Source organism: Zea mays, chromosome 3 (genome assembly GCF_902167145.1).
Source record: "Zea mays cultivar B73 chromosome 3, Zm-B73-REFERENCE-NAM-5.0, whole genome shotgun sequence".
NCBI classification, from domain to species: Eukaryota; Viridiplantae; Streptophyta; class Magnoliopsida; order Poales; family Poaceae; genus Zea; species Zea mays.
The window spans coordinates 16,200,416-16,214,166 of NC_050098.1; the positions used below are offsets into that span (position 1 = coordinate 16,200,416).

Consider the following 13,751-nt stretch of genomic DNA (forward strand, 5'->3'; position numbering starts at 1 on the left):
CGACCCATCTGGGCTGGGGCACGCGGCGATAATTTACTCGTCAGTCCAGGGACCCCCCGGGTTCGAAACGCCGACAAATATGTACATCAGCACCATTCAGTGACAGTACCCTAAACTAGGCTAGTAATGAAATAACTTGAAGCCAACAAAAGCCAACAGACCATCATGTTCAGACTACCATTCAGTGAGAGTAAACTAGACTAGGCTACTACTGAGAGAACTTGAATATATCTAGATGTGAAACCATGGAGCTGTTTCTGTTTAGTCGATGGAATATTATGTACAGCAGTACAAGAGAGCGAATGTCCTCTGAATTATCCTGCAAACCAATATAAGGAAAAGGTGAGTTAGACATAACTATACATGCATACATTATGTCATAACAAAAAAAAGACTATATATATTATGTACTGGATCAATGACTGCATTCATAGCTCCATCCATGTAGTCGTAGAGCTGCATATATCTCATAACAAAGAATCCACAGTCATTAGACCCCAATTTCATTGTTGGGCAGTTATTCAGGAGTTCAATAGGGTACTTCAAAAAAGCAGGGAGGGCTGATCTTGGTCGAGCATTTTGTATGGCTAGATTGAGCCTACTCATTATTAACCTGGCCCATGAAACCTTCCTATCACCCATATCCATAGGTATACAATGGTAATTCTTCCAGATAGTCCCACCCATCTCTGGTCCATATGGGTTGGAATCTAACACATGTATGCGTCCAATCTGAAGATTAACTACATACAATGTCCAATATCCAGAGCGTAGCATGGGTACCATTATCTGCATGTAAAAAATGGAAATTAAAAATGTTGAATACACTATGGTTGATATGCATGATTTGATTGAAATTTAAATGCAGCAAAATGCAGTGAGAGTGTGATGGGTCAGGGTACAAAAATTTACTGATTTGTACTCATCCAGCTGCTTGAAGGAAGGCAGTGTCTTCAATAGGTAACTCTCCAAAACTGAAGGGTCAAATGGACGAGGAGACTTACTATGTTGCTCCTGCTCCTCAAAGTTCAATATAGCCTAGTAGGATAGAGTAGTATTATGTATTTTCCATATATGCTATGCATTTAAAAAAGTAGTATAAATGTAGAAGTCATACCCAACATTAACATCTAGAATGAGCTGGTGAGCATTCAATGGAGGAATATGTTTAGAACAGTCATCACGGACACACTCAATGAAGCATTGCATAAACACATTGTCGAGACACGCGCCATCTGTCACACCTGGGTTTTGGGGCACCAAGACCCGGGCGCGAACATCATCACCAGGTGTGCTGGGACCAAGTCTCACACATATGATGAATCATGGCACAGGATCGAATGTCACAACTTTACTATATAATAGGAGTTCTATACAAAATAAATAATTACGTATAAGGAGACAACGGTCCAGCAACCCAAAGTTGACTGGGAGACGACGGCCTAGATCTCTCACGAACTCATCGCAACATCCTCCTTGCGCCTCATCCTGTGGTACTTGTTCTTGACCTGTGGGGGGGTGTGAGACAGCAAGAGTGAGCTCACATACGTTCATCGCTCAACAAGTTGTGGGGAATAATGTGCATGAGCTCGCCAAAGGTGGGAGCTCACGTGAAGTGTAAGGCTTACCAAAGAGGATGGTTAGAGCTGAGCATTGCTTTTAAAGTTGGTCAAAATTTTATTAGCAATTACTAAGTATAAGTAAATACCAACCCAATTAAGTAGTAGAACAAAAGTAACAACATCACCTGCGATGCAATGCATATGACAAATTGAATTTAGTTCCATAAGTTAATCATCAGAGAGTCCTGAGCTGCTCATGACCGTGAGCTCGGCTAGTATACCAGTTTTACACTCTGCAGAGGTGGTACCCTTTACCCACAAGTCATGTTACCCATCTGCCAAGGGATCGCGACTTCCCATACACCTCTACCGAGGAGGCGAGGCAGGGTAACACTACGAGGCCTTTACAAAGTTCCACTAGCTTCAGAAAACCCGCTACAGTTTATAGGAAGCTCCAATGCAGGGTTCTTGCCTGACCGCCATCGCAGCAAAATCAACCATGGACCTCCCTACACTAACCACTCCCCTACTGCCCTTGCCCCTTTCGGGTAAGGTAGTCCTCCACTAGCTTTCCTAATTAATCAGCCAAGGGCGTCCATAAACCCTTGTGGTGGCACGTGTTTCTCAAGTTAAGCTCTATGTTCCAATTAACATTAATGATCTTGACATGAACATAAATAGAATAACAAAATAACTGGAACATAGATATGATAAATAATTATCTCAAATCCATGTAAAGCAATAGCAAACTACCCAAGTGATTCAGGGGTAAACAAGGTAATGAGATAAACAATCTAGGGTAACCTATTGGGTCCCATCAAAATTAACATATGCAGATCATTATGATTAATCAGAACATGACTGGGTAAAAAAAGTGATCAAGGGCACAACTTGCCTAGGACTTGAGATTCCAGGTACCAGGATGATCTTCAAATGACGCGTAGCCTCGCGCTAGTCGTAGCAATACAAACAAACAGTGTATAGGCAAAATTAACATTACACCAAACATAAGAATAAACTGTGTAATAATAATCTATGCGCCGCTATGAGATCGTAGGAACAAGAATCCATAAATTCAGAGTTACGGTTACCAAGTTATGAATTTCTGAAGTTATTAAGCACCTATGATAGATTGATTCAAATGAACATTTTTAATCCAAGTTTCATGGCTAAACACAGGCACTAGGTGATAGATAATATTAGAACAAAATTATTACCACTGGAGTGAATCAATTTGGAGTTATGGATTTTAAATTATGAATTTCTAAAGGTTTTATGTATTTTGTACAAGATTAATTAAGAAATATATTTTAATACCATTTTCATGTTAAAGCAGTATCACCATGTGATAAAAAACATTATTATTAAATTATAGGAACTAGATTGGGTCAATTTGGACAAAATATGAATTTTCTAAGGATTAAATAAGTTCCTAGGTTTATTTTAATACTAAAAACCAATTTCTAGGATTATTTGTTTATTTTCTCTGTTCCCTGGACTTTGCACAATAATACAGAGAAACATAGGGGGGTTTGGTAAAAACATCCCTAAGACTCAGGGCGCCCCCAAATACGGACGGCGGGTTGATATTCATTAAATATAGGGGCTCTTGTGAAAAAGCGCGCGGCGAAAGGGTATGGTTATATATGGGTCGTGCGATCACAGATGGAGGGCTAAGATTAAATCGTTCTCATCCCCAACCGGTATGGCACCAGGACCGTAGGATCAGAGATCTGTTGCCTAGATTTCAAATATGCTCGATCAGTCACCACCATTGGACTCTGAATGGACGACCCAGATCATGAGCCCGAAGTGGCTACGGGAGATCTGATCTCCAGCGTCCATTGAGGAACCGACCGCCAGGGACTCTCCTTCTACCTCCGTCGGCCAGCCATGGTAATCGCACACTATCTTCTACCTCTAGTTCGGCGGCAATAACACCGCACCTGCCCTAGGTCGCGACAAACCCGAGCCCCAGAAACCCCGCCCAAGGAGTAGCATCGGTATGGAGTAGTTGCATGGAAAGGAGAAGGTAGTTCTCACCAGAAATCCTGTGCGCCGGAGTTGAAGCTCTTAGCCCCGCGACCACATCACCAACGGACAACAGCACGGACCGGAGCACACGCGGTAGGTCTTACCTTTGGTGGGGATGCAGGCAAACCCAACCACGACGCGACACGACAGGGCGACTCCGAGGCGACATCAAGGTCATACAAGCAATTCGTCACGCTCCTGGCCGCGAGTTCGCAAGAACTGGCCACGAGCGGCATCAAAGCCATCTTGCAACGCCCCTAGAGCTCCTTACAAAAACTCTAGCGCCGAGTACCCCTGGATCCACGCCGTGACGGAGCCAGAGCTCGGTGAGGTGCGGCACCACTGCGGAGTTGGATTCCGGCGAGCCCAATCCACCATACCACCACCGCGCCACAGAAAACCCCGCCCAGGTCCCAGCGTCCTGCAGTCCTTCTCGACCAGCTAATTCTCGAGCACCGGCGTGTAGCAAGCCCGACTGTGGTAGTCCTTACTCTCCTCCACGACCACACACGGTTCCCGGCGACGAGCATGCGGTGGCACTCAAGCACAGCCCAAAGGGTGTTGTTTGATGCAGCCTAGAGTGCGCAAAGCCCAGGATTTATATCCTACGGAGAGGGTAGAGTCCGCACGGAAGGGGAGAGAGCGATCGATCCAATCCTGGCGGCGAAATCTTAGGAAGACGCTAGTGGAGTTTGTTGAGATCCCATGTCTGCGTTTGCGAACCAGCGGAGAAGACGGAGCTCAACCAATGAGGCCCACACGTCATGGACCGAACAGACCCGTGTGTAGATGAGAGGAGACCGACGTTGCGGGCCCACGCGTCATTGACATCACGCAGGGGTGAGAGCACACAGAGACTGCCATCCATGGCCCACAGGTCGGCGCCGGTTCCCCCAGATGGCCAGCGCGGTGACGAGGTTGATGGGCTCGCGCCTGGGTTTGCTCAGTTGGGCCGACTAGTTAGTTTCAGCCCAAGCGCAGACTTATGATTTTTCCTGTTTCTGTTTTGCATTTCTTTTCTATTTTGAATTTGAATCCAAATCTGCTCTAAATTCACTTCTAATGCACAAATGGAACCCCAACATAATGTGCAATAATTATATTAATCTATTATGAGCATCTATTTTATAAAAATTGAATTCTAAAGTTCATTCACATATATATATATATATTTATATGTATTTAGTGTATAGTATTTTCTTCCCTTTTCTCAATTCTAGATTTTCTTTTAGATTCTAGATTTCTTTTTTTTTGAATTAATATATTTCTTGTCTCTTTATTTTTATATTGTCACAAAATGCACACCACAAAAATAATATCCAGCATGATGCATAATTTTAATGGCATGTATTCTTTTATTAGTTATTTGCCTTTGAATATGGTGTTCACATGGGATGATGCGTAAAGGGTAAACCCACATAAGGAGAAATTGTTTCTCTATTGATATTATTTCTAACAACTTACAAAGTGGGTGTTACAAATCCTACCCCCCTTAAAAATAATCTCGCCCTCGAGATTTGTAAGAAAAGGGATACAATAGGTTTGGTCTAGAATTTTAGTTTCTCATTTGGTTTTGGGAATCAAAGTTTTGTTCAAGTTTTTACATATGAATATTGTATGTCTAGACATTTATTAGGTCAGATGAGGTACGGTTATGGCAAGTAGAGGCTGTGGCAAGGGTATAATAAGGAAAGGCTTCATCATGAACTCTGGATCTTGATTCCTCTCGCGATCTAACTTGATCTTTGAAGACTTGAGTTGATGCTTATCTTCCTTTGACGTGGTTGGTCTTCTTTGGCCTTTATTCTTGGAGTTATCATCCGAGTTAAGGATATATGGTTAAGATAGTTGTCGGTGCTTGGATGGGTAGGCCCAACAAGGTTTACTTTGCTTTTGGGATAAATGGGTTGGACAACCTATAACATAGGCTAGGTTGTGGTTTCACGGACGAGTTGGTCTAAGACACCAATTCAGGTTTAGCACCCATTTATAGGAATATAATCTAATCTATGTTACCAGTATTAACTAACTTGTTTAAGTAAATTAGATTAGAGTAGCTCAACTTAAGGTTAGACTTCGTTAGGTTGGATTAATCTATCATATCAGATCAGATCTAGGTTAGATTGTTATGACTAGATAGACTAGATAAAATCTCATTAATTAGATCTTGGTTGTTACTTTAGGATGAGATAAGTAGAGTGGTTAGGATAAGATGATTCCTTCAAGATAAGATGAATCTATTGAGATAAGAGAGAATCTTTTAAGATAAGATGGATCTATATGAAATAGATACACTTTAATGGAGGATAATCTAGGTTGTTTAGTTATCTCATGAATTTTATTCATTTATATTTATGCCTATATGTATATGTAGATGTAATTGTGGACATTACTCCACAACTCATCACACTCAATCAAAGATCCAAATCAGACAAGTATCATAAGAACAAACATTCAAGCATACAAATATTTATATAAAAAATAGTTTTGTTGTGGTTCCTATGAATAGGTCTCCTATTCCTAAAGTCACTTTAGGCACAGGACTTCAAAGTGTGAAATCCACATTTGTCTTTAGAAAGAAAAGGTAAGAATAATCAGAGTAAAGTGGAAATAGATGAGAATAGAGTAAGAAAAGTTTAGAAAGAATTAGAGTAGCAGAGTTAAGTAAATATTGGTTGTCCAGTTCTATCTAGGTTTCGTCCTACAGTCAACATTCCTCTGATACCACTTCTGTCACACCCGGGTTTCGGGGCACCAAGACCCGGGCGCGAACATCATCACCAGGTGTGCTGGGACCAAGTCTCACACATATGATGAATCATGGCACAGGATCGAATGTCACAACTTTACTATATAATAGGAGTTCTATACAAAATAAATAATTACGTATAAGGAGACAACGGTCCAGCAACCCAAAGTTGACTGGGAGACGACGGCCTAGATCTCTCACGAACTCATCGCAACATCCTCCTTGCGCCTCATCCTGTGGTACTTGTTCTTGACCTGTGGGGGGTGTGAGACAGCAAGAGTGAGCTCACATACGTTCATCGCTCAACAAGTTGTGGGGAATAATGTGCATGAGCTCGCCAAAGGTGGGAGCTCACGTGAAGTGTAAGGCTTACCAAAGAGGATGGTTAGAGCTGAGCATTGCTTTTAAAGTTGGTCAAAATTTTATTAGCAATTACTAAGTATAAGTAAATACCAACCCAATTAAGTAGTAGAACAAAAGTAACAACATCACCTGCGATGCAATGCATATGACAAATTGAATTTAGTTCCATAAGTTAATCATCAGAGAGTCCTGAGCTGCTCATGACCGTGAGCTCGGCTAGTATACCAGTTTTACACTCTGCAGAGGTGGTACCCTTTACCCACAAGTCATGTTACCCATCTGCCAAGGGATCGCGACTTCCCATACACCTCTACCGAGGAGGCGAGGCAGGGTAACACTACGAGGCATTTACAAAGTTTCACTAGCTTCAGAAAACCCGCTATAGTTTATAGGAAGCTCCAATGCAGGGTTCTTGCCTGACCGCCATCGCGGCAAAATCAACCAAGGACCTCCCTACACTGACCACTCCCCTACTGCCCTTGCCCCTTTCGGGTAAGGTAGTCCTCCACTAGCTTTCCTAATTAATCAGCCAAGGGCGTCCATAAACCCTTGTGGTGGCACGTGTTTCTCAAGTTAAGCTCTATGTTCCAATTAACATTAATGATCTTGACATGAACATAAATAGAATAACAAAATAATTGGAACATAGATATGATAAATAATTATCCCAAATCCATGTAAAGCAATAGCAAACTACCAAGTGATTCAGGGGTAAACAAGGTAATGAGATAAACAATCTAGGGTAACCTATTGGGTCCCATCAAAATTAACCTATGCACATCATTATGATTAATCAGAACATGATAGGGTAAAAAGAAGTGATCAAGGGCACAACTTGCCTGGGACTTGAGATTCTAGGTACCAGGATGATCTTCAAATGACGCGTAGCCTCGCGCTAGTCGTAGCAATACAAACAAACAGTGTATAGGCAAAATTAACATTACACCAAACATAAGAATAAACTGTGTAATAATAATCTATGCGCCGCTATGAGATCGTAGGAACAAGAATCCATAAATTCAGAGTTACGGTTACCAAGTTATGAATTTCTGAAGTTATTAAGCACCTATGATAGATTGATTCAAATGAACATTTTTAATTCAAGTTTCATGGCTAAACACAGGCACTAGGTGATAGATAATATTAGAACAAAATTATTACCACTGGAGTGAATCAATTTGGAGTTATGGATTTTAAATTATGAATTTCTAAAGGTTTTATGTATTTTGTACAAGATTAATTAAGAAATATATTTTAATACCATTTTCATGTTAAAGCAGTATCACCATGTGATAAAAAACATTATTATTAAATTATAGGAACTAGATTGGGTCAATTTGGACAAAATATGAATTTTCTAAGGATTAAATAAGTTCCTAGGTTTATTTTAATACTAAAAACCAATTTCTAGGATTATTTGTTTATTTTCTCTGTTCCCTGGACTTTGCACAATAATACAGAGAAACATAGGGGGGTTTGGTAAAAACATCCCTAAGACTCAGGGCGCCCCCAAATACGGACGGCGGGTTGATATTCATTAAATATAGGGGCTCTTGTGAAAAAGCGCGCGGCGAAAGGGTATGGTTATATATGGGCCGTGCGATCACAGATGGAGGGCTAAGATTAAATCGTTCTCATCCCCAACCGGTATGGCACCAGGACCGTAGGATCAGAGATCTGTTGCCTAGATTTCAAATATGCTCGATCAGTCACCACCATTGGACTCTGAATGGACGACCCAGATCATGAGCCCGAAGTGGCTACGGGAGATCTAATCTCCAGCGTCCATTGAGGAACCAGCCGCCAGGGACTCTCCTTCTACCTCCGTCGGCCAGCCATGGTAATCGCACGCTATCTTCTACCTCTAGTTCGGCGGCAATAACACCGCACCTGCCCTAGGTCGCGACAAACCCGAGCCCCAGAAACCCCGCCCAAGGAGTAGCATCGGTATGGAGTAGTTACTTGGAAAGGAGAAGGTAGTTCTCACCAGAAATCCTATGCGCCGGAGTTGAAGCTCTTAGCCCCGCGACCACATCACCAACGGACAACAGCACGGACCGGAGCACACGCGGTAGGTCTTACCTTTGGTGGGGATGCAGGCAAACACAACCACGACGCGACACGACAGGGCGGCTCCGAGGCGACATCAAGGGCATACAAGCGATTCGTCACGCTCCTGGCCGCGAGTTCGCAAGAACTGGCCACGAGCGGCATCAAAGCCATCTTGCAACGCCCCTAGAGCTGCTTACAAAAACTCTAGCGCCGAGTTCCCCTGGATCCACGCCGTGACGGAGCCAGAGCTCGGTGAGGTGCGGCACCACTGCGGAGTTGGATTCCGGCGAGCCCAATCCACCATACCACCGCTGCGCCACAGAAAACCCCGCCCAGGTCCCAGCGTCCTGCAGTCCTTCTCGACCAGCTAATTCCCGAGCACCGGCGTGTAGCAAGCCCGACTGTGGTAGTCCTTAATCTCCTCCACGACCACACACGGTTCCCGGCGACGAGCATGCGGTGGCACTCAAGCACAGCCCAAAGGGTGTTGTTTGATGCGGCCTGGAGTGCGCAAAGCCCAGGATTTATATCCTACGGAGAGGGTAGAGTCCGCACGGAAGGGGAGAGAGCGATCGATCCAATCCTGGCGGCGAAATCTTAGGAAGACGCTAGTGGAGTTTGTTGAGATCCCATGTCTGCGTTTGCGAACCAGCGGAGAAGACGAAGCTCAACCAATGAGGCCCACACGTCATGGACCGAACAGACCCGTGTGCAGATGAGAGGAGACCGACGTTGCGGGCCCACGCGTCATTGACATCACGCAGGGGTGAGAGCACACAGAGACTGCCATCCATGGCCCACAGGTCGACGTCGGTTCCCCCAGATGGCCAGCGCGGTGACGAGGTTGATGGGCTCACGCCTGGGTTTGCTCAGTTGGGCCGACTAGTTAGTTTCAGCCCAAGCGCAGACTTATGATTTTTCCTATTTCTGTTTTGCATTTTCTTTTCTATTTTGAATTTGAATCCAAATCTGCTCTAAATTCACGTCTAATGCACAAATGGAACCCCAACATAATGTGCAATAATTATATTAATCTATTATGAGCATCTATTTTATAAAAATTGAATTCTAAAGTTCATTCATATATATATATATATGTATTTAGTGTATAGTATTTTCTTCCCTTTTCTCAATTCTAGAATTTCTTTTAGATTCTAGATTTCTTTTTTTGAATTAATATATTCCTTGTCTCTTTATTTTTATATTGTCACAAAATGCACACCACAAAAATAATATCCAGCATGATGCATAATTTTAATGGCATGTATTCTTTTATTAGTTATTTGCCTTTGAATATGGTGTTCACATGGGATGATGCATAAAGGGTAAACCCACATAAGGAGAAATTGTTTATCTATTGATATTATTTCTAACAACTTACAAAGTGGGTGTTACACCATCAGCAAAAGATTGTTGTATGTCACGACAATTGGCACGATGTTCACCAAAGTCAATTATATTTCTACAAATGAAAAGATTGAACATACAACTACGGAAACAACTGTTATTTGTATATATGAGATACATAATTACATAATATATCTGCAAATACTTAACAGTGTATAAACATTGAATTTAATCTACTAAATGGGAATAATGATTTATTGCCTTCAAACATTGAATAAAACTTAGCAGTATCTATACTATTGCCACGATGTTGATCAATTTGAATAAATAAGAATTAAACATTATGCCAAGTAAAACAATTTGACAAGTATGTACCTGTCCAATTCAATGACCTTAGAACACAAGTAGGCCCGAAGAGCGCGAGCACATTCTAATTCAGATAGAAAGATGTCTGATGCACAAACACTCCCAATAGGAGTCTTGTCAAATACTGGGCCAGAGTCATGGTCAACTATGCCACCTGGCACTGTCTGACCTTGCTGCACAAAAAAGGTGAAGTATACGTTAATCATAATATGTAAACATGAAATGCACGCTATCAAGACAAAAAAATATATATAAGTCAAGCTTAAATACTAATAGTATTAGGTGTAACAGATTCATCAGCCCGAAGAACCTCATCAATCAACTCTTCAAATGTAGCAGCTAGCTTAGACTGCTTTGTACCAATATTATTCAAACATTGCTTCATAGTGGCAAATATTTTGCCAACCTCTAAGTCATAATCAATCAACTTAGCTTGGAACTTCTGGCGTTGATGTACAGGAAGCATCTGGATCTTATTTCCCATCAGGTCTTGCATAAGAGGCAGTTGGATGTTTATATTGGGAAGTCGACCATGTTCATTTGGGTCTTCATCAACTGTTTTTGGCCTCACTGTAGACTGAAGTAAAAATATAATAATGATAGAATAAGAATGGTAAAGAAGCAGACAAACAAAGAACATAGTGGGTATGTGATCTAACCTCAAACTGACCAGTAGATGGCGATTTTGAGACATAACAAGTCTCGATGCTGCTCCGAAACTGATGAAACCGAATGAAAATTAAGAATTATGTATATGGATTGACTCGTGCCATGAATTAAGATCATGATATGACTACTAAAATCATTGGATTTGTAAATAGTCATAAATAACATTGTTGTAAAAAACAGAAAAAATATGATGTGATGACACCTAACATAGATGACGCCTTGTATTGTGCAAAATGTAAACACTACAAACATCAATATAGTATCAAAAAACTGTGCATTAAGCTAAAATTATGATAGAAGAAATGAAGACTCACAGGGCAAACACCAAATGGTTCGCTACCCTGGCGAGGCTTCCGCTTATCAGCCATTGACAACGCCCTTATGATATTCTTATTAAAATACTTTATGCGCGGATTGCCACTTTTGTTGTTGGGAGCTGCGACATGGTGCAAGTGGTCCAAATAATACAGCTACATAACATATATATATCGTGAGAGTCATGCAAATGAACGTAAACACATAATATATGTATGTATTTTCATATTGCAATTGATTAATCTAATAAAAGATTTGCCAAATTAAGTATGAAACTTACAAGAACAACGATGGAACAGCCATATATCGTCGTCGACACATTATTAGTGCTCCTATTGTGCCATTTCTGGGCAGCTTCACATAGGTCACTAAAAATGAGATGGCACCAATCAATTTGAGGGAACCGCTCCAATTCTTCTGTAAGTAGAACCTCATTGTAAGATATCGACCAGCTAGCTGTTGGGAATAGCAGCCGGTTGAAGAGAATAAAAAACATCTGATAGAAAGATCATCATCCTGGCCTAGCCTCAATCTGTCGTGTAGCTTTGAAATAACAAATTCATCCTTGCTAATATTCGAGGAGAACCGAAGTTTTGTCGCAGCGTTCGCTTCATCAATATTAAGTGGCTTTCCACCACCCGAATTTGGAAGACCCAATATCAGATGGATAATCTGCTTGGTGATTTTGAGTTCTTTGTCTGGACCAATACGAAGAGTCATGTCTCTGGGGTCTAGCTTCTACATGAGCCAACAAAGAAGTGTTCGACATCCAATTGCATCGATTGTCATGTCAAGAATACTAGAGAAGCATTTTCTGACTATAGCTTGACGTTGCCTTTCATTCAATATCTGAATGGACGCAAGAACATCTCCTGGGTTGCATCTGATGTTGAGTCTCTGTAATGAAAACGTAGATAGATGGATAAATATGTTAATACTTAAATATCACAATTTATGTGTTCTTATTTATACAAAGTTCCTTGGCCTATGACTGTTTTGGATTAATGAACTAAGGTAATGTAGAAAGCTATATATTTCAGCACATAAGGTATGTATTGTGATTAGATGCATGATTAAAATATTAGAAACGATAAATTTCTGCAATGTTGTAAACTCACATGCGTCTTATTTGGGGCATCCATTGTGATATTGCACTTCTTTTTTGGTGGCTCAAAGTCATCATCATCATCCACACTAGGCATAGGAATCTTTTTAGCATCGGCAGCAACACCCCTCTTTCTATGCTGCGGAGGATCACCATCACACCGCGTATTTGTAGGGTCTCCAATGTCAGTCGAGCGCGGAATGTCAACACTGAAACATTCTTGACTTGACTCAATGATTAAACGCTTTGGATTGGTTGGGGGTCGATCAACCTTCCGCATAATTGAAGCAGCAGCCTACAAAGGAACAATGTAAAACACCTGTGCTTTATTGAGTTACATCAACATATACACCAATGATTATACGAACTAATTGTACACTCAACACAGTCATACACATTATAATTCATCAATTGTGTTTATATGACCCTAACAACATAAATGGTAAGTGAACAAAACATCAAAAAAAATGTATCATTGCATTGTAGAAATTGCCATATACATATATGCAAACCAACAGAATGTTCATCTAAAACAGTATTTCCTCAGAAAAATATATATTTATGCAGTAGTAGTAGTAGTTAATAAGCAGCAACATAAACATTTATACATGACTAAAACAAAACATGCAACCAGAAGTTCAAAATTCTGCAGTTCATAACATATTAGTTTACGTGGATATTAGACCCTTACTGTGCATCTGAAACACTTTTTACATAATAAAACTCTAATAATTTACTTGAAAAAAAAGCAAACATCCAACTAACTGAATCACATTCTGGAATTGATGTATGTTACTAAACAAGCTCTACAAGTTCTAGACTTATGCAGTCTTGTCCCGTTTTTATCTAGAACCGTCTAAATTGTAGATATATGCTTGTTGTTTGACCTCTCTACATATCTAGAACCGCCTAAATTGTTTGGGCTGGTGACTTAAGTTGAGTGTGATAAGAAAAAGAGGCCAGTTGAGTATGATCTTTATTTCAAGATCCTTGTGCTTTTGGGGTCATTTCAGTGTTTCATTCTGGTAATTGATGGGTTGATATAATTTTTGTTGCGTTCAAGTAACTATGGTCTCGGTTTGCAAATAACAAAATGAAGAAATAATCTTCTACCATCTATGGTCTCAAATTGGTGATTATGGTCTCGGTTTCAACAATCATGCTTCAGCTCCCTTTGTCTAACAAGAGA

The 13,751-nt window shown here is 40.9% G+C and overlaps 1 pseudogene; it reads right to left on the reverse strand.

Annotated features, from left to right (window-relative positions):
• Window positions 1–208: 208 nt before the first annotated feature.
• The window catches only part of LOC103651785 (putative chloride channel-like protein CLC-g), a 46,837-nt pseudogene continuing 33,294 nt past the window's right edge, over window positions 209–13,751 (reverse strand).